At 37.4% G+C, this 7,416-nt stretch overlaps 1 protein-coding gene across 3 annotated transcripts in view; it reads left to right on the top strand.

The window, feature by feature from the left end:
- Positions 1-318: 318 nt before the first annotated feature.
- The window catches only part of il11ra (interleukin 11 receptor subunit alpha), a 57,815-nt gene continuing 50,717 nt past the window's right edge, over positions 319-7,416 (top strand). For all 3 annotated transcript variants that reach the window (XM_016440240.1, XM_016440238.1, XM_016440239.1), the window contains exon 1: positions 319-431. The gene's annotated coding sequence lies outside the window, so the exon portion shown is untranslated. The remainder of the gene's footprint in view (positions 432-7,416) is intronic.

The following is a 7,416-nucleotide window of genomic DNA, read 5'->3' as shown; positions in this document are numbered from 1 at the left end:
AGTGTAAAAGAACCTGCCAGGTGTGGAAATAAGTTTTATTTCTGTCATTTGTTTTGATTTGTGGTGGCTAAACCAAAGTTTTATTGGTGACAGTTTATGGAGAAGGTAAAAAAAAAAAACCACACACACACATTACTTTTTTTAGGAATCATCAGGGTATTACAGAAAATACTGTGCAGAAGACATACTGCGTACTTCAAAAACAGTGCGTAAAGAATGGTAGAATGCCACTGGAAACACCGCCCATTATCCTTCGGTGACAGGAAATGCTGGCGCGGGCGCGTGAGTACTGACAGAGCTCTTCTCCAATGGGAGCCGCGGAGGGGAAGGCGCAGCTCGATCCTCTGACTTTACTACGAAGGTGAAGCGCAGCCAAGGCAATGGAGAGGAACCGCGTCAAAATGCTCGTGTAATGTTTGAAGAAAAGTAAGGTAAGGATTGACAAGAAACACTTGAAAAGTTGCACTTTGGGAAAAAGGTTTAGTGTTTTCGAAATGGCATCATAGAAAAAGTTTTGGCGACCCAAGGCAGCTCATATAACTGCGCTCTGGGAGCTGCGCTTGTCCGATGTAGTGAAGATAAACAGTTTCTCATGCTAAAACCTACATGTTTTAAGTCTTCACATTTGAAAAACTCAAATAACGTCGTGTGTACAGTAACTAGCAGCTCGGTAGCTGTTAAATACGTGTTTATGTTTTATGCGCAGTAATAGGATTGTGGATTAGAGGAACGCATACAGTAAGTAACTCGTGTACTATATTAAATCTGTTTATCCTACAGCTGTTAAAAACGGGGAAATTGACTGGAAAATAAAAACCCAAATACTTAAAAAAAATAAACACTTTTAGAAATATATTTTAAACGATATCATCTATCTATCTATCAAATTTTTTAACATTTTAAAATGTTAAGTCTTTGAAAAGTTGTTTTTCTTGCATTATACTTTTAATCATTTTTTTTATTTCTATTTATCTAAGTAATCATCTTCATCAATAATGTAACCAAATATGATCGTCTTAGGAAAGAAGTAACTGTATTGACAATAGTAGGCTGTGCAAAGGGCAATGTTGTGTCCTTGTGTCACATGACTAAATCCCTGCTGCATTATAGAAGAGAGCATGGACAATTGTAACAGTTTTTGGTTTTTCACTCTTTGATTTTGATTTAGCCTCAAACAACATATTAGCAGTCATTACCTGTCAATTAAATGTAAAACGTGCAGTTATGCAATTAAACTAAACGTACACCGTTTGTAGCACTGATTATAACTGTAATAGATATTTTGATAAATGTAGCAGTCACATTTTTAATTGCCTTTTTAGCATTCAAAAGCTTAAACACTCAAAATTCATCCTATCCTGTGAAAACAGTTTTGAAATCAGATATTGTTTTATCATGGAATGATTTAATTCTTTCAGCGGCTCCTCCTACTAGTGGGCGGTGTCAAGCGTCATATTACAAAATGTACTAGAATATTTTAGAATCAAAACTTTGGTAACACTTTATTTTAAGGACCAAATTTTAGCTATTAATTAGTTGCTTATTAGCATTCATATTACTAGCATATTGACTGTTTATTAGTACTTATAAAGCACATATTAATGCCTTATTCTGCATGACTATATTTTAGATCCCTTAATCCTGCACCATACCTAAACTTAACAACTACCTTACTAACTATTAATAAGCAACAAATTAGGAGTTTGTCCAGGGAAAACTCTTAGTTAATAGTGAATATGTTCCCTATTCTAAAGTGTTACCAAAACTAGTTCTAATCTAGACAAAACACATTGTTGAAAAGGTTTGAGTCTACAGTGTTCCATATTTGGTGTTTATTTTGTGATAGAAATAATACTGTGACAGAAATTTCAAAATGTGACAGGAAAGTGCATCAAAAAAAAATCTATGGAGTTTGGGTGGCTACTTTTGGTATAGCACCTAATCAAAATTTCACGGGAACCTACATTTTTGTGATATCAACTTCAAATTTGGAACATAACTCAGTTTTAGACATATGACTTTGATGATGATTATTATTATTATTATTATTATTTTAGCAATTTTAGATTTGAAAAATGCATGTATTATAATATTTATTGTAAATTTAAAAATAGTGTGGTACATCCTTATATACCGTAAACTTAAACTTCTGTAACTTTTTTACACTTACTTTTTTTTATGTTTTCATGAATTACAACCATCCAAGTTCAGAGTGCATTTTATGTCTAATGGACATATTTTAAGATTTAAGAGTTTAAATGTTATATGAGACAACATAAACAATCAAGACAAATAACTTATGGAAAATGCATTACATTCTTTCTCTTCTTTACTCCAATGTGCTTTCATAAGCACAGCAGCTTGTCAGTTATGGTGGACTTTGAATAGAATTGTTTTTATGTCTATACATAAGGCAGAATGAGACAGCCAATGCTTCTAATCTTCTGGACAGGTCTTTGTTTTTAAATTGTTTGGGAACAGTGTCTCCAGTCATATGTGCTGGATCTCTTTGCGTATTGTAATCTTGGATAATCTCTACACTTGTTGCACAGTCCAAACTCTATAGATTGCTCTTGAAAAACTCATTAAATACAAACCACTGTCTTAGTTTCCACATCTGGCCTTGCTTTATCCAGGTATTAGGAACAGCATCTTCTCAAGAAGCTGAACCCTACATGGAGAACATCTGCCCAGATGTGCGTTCCTCTGGTCTCGAATGTGTATATACAGTAAATACTAGAAGCGGAATGCAAACGTGAGAAAAACATGTTGAAAAAAAAGCCTCTAAATGCAGGAAAGCAATACTCCTGCAAATTTAGTTTGGCAGTGGAATGCGTGGCTCCAACCCCTCTCTCCACTCTATAACCGAATCCTCTCTGGCTTTCCGACCTGCCAAGTTCTGTTCCTCATTTAGCACACTCATTTCCAATGCATATTTCAGCATGCATTATGAGTGGCTGTAATCAATTTCAAATTAAACTTGAGTGCTCTTTGTTCTGTCAGGGGAAAAGGGCCTCAGCGAAGGGGACGTGGTCGACTATCTCGCTGGCACACTGACAGTGTGTTGGCTCTCGGCTGCTCCAAGATTTAGCCTGCTTGAGGCCCTAGATGGGATTTCATACATTGTGCTTAGGCTGCCTAAATGTTTTCATATGTATTTGCTCAAACTTAGGTTCCCTGTGAAAAAATATATATACACTAAATAGTTACTGGAGTTTTTGTAATTTTCCTTGAAACTCTAATGTGAGTGCAGGGTGAGTCATTGCAGAAGAGTTCAAGTTCATTAAGGATTTGTTTATGAGTTGAAAGTGTCAAGGCCTAGTGAAGCCCTACAGTTGGGAAATGCCGTAATTATACTGAAATAGAGGCCGCTTGTCCTGGTCTTTGATGTCCAGTTGATGAAAATCAAGGACATGGCACGTTGTGCAAGAAGTGCATTTATTCTTGTGTTTTGAATATCAAATTCACGTTTTTGTTCTCTCAGTACACATTTAGTTTTTTCTCTAATGAAATGATCCACATGCTCTGTCCTTGGAAACCACAGAATGACATCAGACATGAGGTTTTTGCATATGTGTGCTCGATGGTCACCTGAAAATATTTCCATCTGGCATTTCAATTGCATTATCTGTTCTGATTTTTCTATATGTTGGATATATAAAATGCATCACTGTTTCCACAAAACTATTAAGTAGCACGGTTACAATAAGGTTCATTAGTTAGCATTAGTTAACTACTTTAGTTAACATGAACTAAGCATGAACAATACTACAGCATTTATTAATCTTAGTTAATGTTAATTTCAACATTTACTAATGCATTATTAAAATCAAAAGTTGTGCTTATTAACATTAGTTAATGCACTGTGAATTAACATGAGCAAACAATGAACGACTGTTTTCATTAACTAACATTAACAGAGATTAATAAATACTGTAACAAATGTATTGTTAATTGTTTGTTCATGTTATTTAATACATTAACTAACATTAACTAATGGAACCTAATGGAATGTTTTCAACATTGATGATAATCAGAAATGTTTCTTGAGCATCAAATCAGCATATTAGAATGATTTCTGAAAGATCATGTGACACTGAAGACTGGAGTAATGATGCTGAAAATTCAGCTTTGATCACAGAAATACATTACATTTTAAAATATATTCAAATAGAAGACAGTTATTTTAAATTGCAGTAATATGTCACAGTTTTACATTTTTTTTTTGTCTATGCAAATTTGTATACATCACTGTGGGCAAGAGTCAACAACATTTTCTGTCCATTTTCCAAAAAAGAAAAGATGTTTTGAATGTGTATATCGGCTTTTAGGAGTGTACTCTATAGATGCTTTTAAAGCTAACTGCCATGGACTGAAAGTCTCAAACTGTCAGTCATTAATTATGGGGTTTATTCTCACAAATCTTTCATTCTTCTTGATTCAGTTTAGTTGAAAACAAAAATCTTTAATTTTATAGTTGGAATTTTGTTAGGACGATCAAATCTGTGAAACATTTAGTGGTTAAAATAGACCCAACGCGCACCATTTAGTTTGTTGTCCACTAGCCGCACATTTTATAGTGTATTTCATCTTTCTCCATTTTATATAAAGCCTAAATGGTTTTTAACGAGAGGCAGATCTTTTCCACAAAATGGTATCTGGAGGCACTCTGCTAACGTAAAGCCATCTAATATGTTTAATTTTCACACTTAAAATGCTATCTACAATACTTTTTCTCAAAAGGCAATAAAACAACCAGAATCTTCTAAATATGCACACATCTTTTGTGTCTTTCCCCGAGACCCCTGAGTGGAACATAAACATATTCAAACTATGTTTTATGACATGTCCTGAAATAAAGCCTTAATCAGCCTGCAAGAAGAGTTTTGTAATAGCATGTGTTGATAGTGACATTTTTTTAGTTGTTGATGTAAAAATTAGACACACATTGGACTTGGCAATGCAACAAGTTTGTGTCAGACTCTGGGCCAGGTTTTGTGTGTCTTTGCTCCCTATGTGCTCCGTCTTCCAGTTTCTCTGTCTCGTGTTTTGAATTCATTGTTCCCAGGTGTTTCCTATGTTGATTGTCTTATTAGTTCCAGGTGTCCCTTGTCTTCCCCTCATCAGTTCCTGTGTATTTAAAGTGTGTTCTAGTTCTTGTCCTTTGTCAGTCGTTGAACGTCATCCTGATGTGTCGAGTCCTGTGATCCCCAGCCTTTGTTAATAAAACCCTTTTGATTTATTCTACTCCGTGTCTCCTCGCTCCTTCGTTCCCGTGTTCCTCGTGTGTGTGCACCGTGACAGTTTGCTAGCAGTCCATTTTTTTCTACTAATGTTTTAAAATGATAACATATATATATATATATATTTACAAGTAGATTAAATTTTAAATAAATTAATTAAACATTTTTTTAGTTCTTAGGAAATAATGCATTGATGTTTTATGCTAAAACCTTTTATCTCTGAAGATCTCTTGCTGCCACTCAGATTTAATAAGGAGTTCCAAATGGTTGTAATCTGTTTGAGGAATGGCCTCACTATTACAAGAGTAAATGCTTGGTAGACATATGACTTCTGTCAGTAAGGATAGTCAAACAAAGTTCTGTTTGCAGAGGGTTCGATTGTGCTGCAGTGCTTGTGTCTGGATGCTGAACATTTTTTTTCTCCCTCTCATGCCGAAGACCAGCACTCTATGAGCCAAGCATGTTGGAACAGTGGTAACAGAATATGTGTGCCGTTTCCCAGCAGGTGTGAGTCATAGGCACAAAGAAAGTACTTTATCTCCTGGAGCGCTACCCTCTGTTTGGGAACCATATACAAATACATATACCTGCAGGCAAAATCCGATACTTAAGCTGTCATGCTGTTTGATGCTTGGCAAACCTTTTACCAATGGATTATCTTCAGTTGTTCGTGAGACCTTTTCTTCATTCAGCCCCTATCACGTGCAGCAGGTCAAACAGTATCAGCTCTGCAGGGAGTTGTGTCGATTTTCAACCGATCTGGCACTGTCACCCGCTTGATAAACGACACTGGAGAATGTTCAACAAGCTATTCAGAGCACTTGACAATTCACTTCTGGGGTTTATACTCCCCATAACTCACTTGCTGCTGATTGGACATTGAAACCAGACAGGAGACTCTGCGGATCCAGTCCCATATTCCTCATGCCAGATACAGGACTCAAGAAACAGGCTGCTGGTCTGGGCTTAGTGTCGTCTGACATTTATTCGCTTTCACTCGTTTGCTGAAATGACATGTTGGGCTTGTGGAGTTTTGCGCCGTTCGTGATGTGGTAGCTTTTCGAAGTGAGCTTTGGACCGTACGGCCTCCATAATTACATGCAGCGGGACTGTGGCGCCATTTTAAATGCCAAGCAACCCAGGCTGGTGTTGAGCTGTCATTGTCGATGAGGTCCTTGTGCTTGAGAGATCTTCTAATTCCTTGAGCATTTGCTTTCGAAGAACTGGTAGCGGCTTTCACACAGTGCCGAGGTTTTTGGGTCAATGAACGCTTCCAAGTTTGCTTGTAACCATGACTCATGATTGCGGTATACGGAAACCTCTTGTTGGAGGTAAATGACTGGTGTTCTTCACGAGAATGCTCCAGTGCATGACTTCCATGAAAGGCGCTGCTTCCAAGAGAAAGTTTGTGCCATACTAAGTTGTAATCAAGTCTTCAGGCCATGTTTGGAACTGCAGAACAAGGCAATCAATCAGCTGAGGATGCTTTTGTCCTTTTTGTTTAATCCTGTGTTGAGTAAAGTGAGGGTAAGTGTTCACGCACAGTCTACCTTCAAGCAGAACTGGCTGAGGCTGCAATTCTCCCGGGAAGCCAGCCAAAAACTCAGTGAATAGCTGGCATCTGGTAGCCATCTTATTCTGGCCAGTGCCTGAGGAAATTCCAGGCTTGAGTGGCTATGATAGCTCTTGTGTAGAGCACTGCTCCACAGCCTTATCCCCGTTTCGCGTCAAATTGATGTCTGTTTTCAATGCCAGGTCCAAAACGCTCGTAATTTGCCTCGTTTGCGAAGACTTTTAGCAGTATCTGTCAAACTGTACAAATGTCGACTGTGAGAAGTCCACAAACAGATGCCGTTTTCTTTCTTTGACTTCTTAGATCATCAGCTTGCTCCATGTTGAAGGGTTTCGCGGAGGCTGGGGGTGGGCAACTCCAAATATTGTTTATTTGTAGTTTATTTGCTTTCTGTGCCATTACTAGGGTTGTGACGGTGAGGACATTTTCCCACCGGTTAATCGACGTGTGACAACACCGGTAATACCGGTATCACCGTGGGGGCGTTCCCTCTTTTCCTCGCTTTCCTTTGCTTTTAAATAGCTTGTGAAAGCGGCGTGCGCATTTTACTTTCACTTTCAAATAGCGGCAATTCGGAGTAAAGCAATTGTTCGTTTTTAG

Source organism: Sinocyclocheilus anshuiensis, unplaced genomic scaffold (assembly GCF_001515605.1).
Source record: "Sinocyclocheilus anshuiensis isolate Anshui unplaced genomic scaffold, SAMN03320099.WGS_v1.1 scaffold3, whole genome shotgun sequence".
Taxonomy (NCBI): Eukaryota; Metazoa; Chordata; class Actinopteri; order Cypriniformes; family Cyprinidae; genus Sinocyclocheilus; species Sinocyclocheilus anshuiensis.
Note: the sequence above shows the minus strand (reverse complement) of the source record. Positions and strands in the feature narration are given on the sequence as shown.